The sequence below is a fragment of the Sinocyclocheilus rhinocerous genome, unplaced genomic scaffold (assembly GCF_001515625.1).
Source record: "Sinocyclocheilus rhinocerous isolate Xijiao unplaced genomic scaffold, SAMN03320098_v1.1 scaffold1053, whole genome shotgun sequence".
In the NCBI taxonomy this organism is placed as follows: Eukaryota; Metazoa; Chordata; class Actinopteri; order Cypriniformes; family Cyprinidae; genus Sinocyclocheilus; species Sinocyclocheilus rhinocerous.
The window spans coordinates 1,640,326-1,640,688 of NW_015638958.1; the positions used below are offsets into that span (position 1 = coordinate 1,640,326).

At 39.9% G+C, this 363-nt stretch overlaps 1 protein-coding gene across 1 annotated transcript in view; it reads right to left on the minus strand.

The window, feature by feature from the left end:
- The window catches only part of LOC107750356 (catenin alpha-1), a 108,537-nt gene that overhangs the window by 97,169 nt on the left and 11,005 nt on the right, over window positions 1–363 (minus strand). The gene's annotated exons all lie outside the window — the stretch shown is intronic.

The following is a 363-nucleotide window of genomic DNA, read 5'->3' on the forward strand; positions in this document are numbered from 1 at the left end:
TTGTTTGTTGTTGTCTCATACTTTTAGATACGCTGTTATTTGTAAATGCTACTGCTTATTAGTGCTGTGTTCGATACATCGATACGACGATGTATCGTCACAGAGATTTGACGATACGAGTATCAATACAGCTGTCCCAGTATCGATATTGTGGCACGTGTGCAGCAGTGGACCGCGCTTAATTTGAATACAGCAGTGGACTGCGCTTAATTTGAATACAAGAACAACGTTTAAAACGGAGTAGAAATATGCAAGGTTTCTAAAAAATAATGAATAGAGCATAATATATAGGCTACAACAAGGTTTAATCTGGCCGCAGAGGAACACAACCGGGGTTGCCTGATATAAAGAGACGTAATCCCC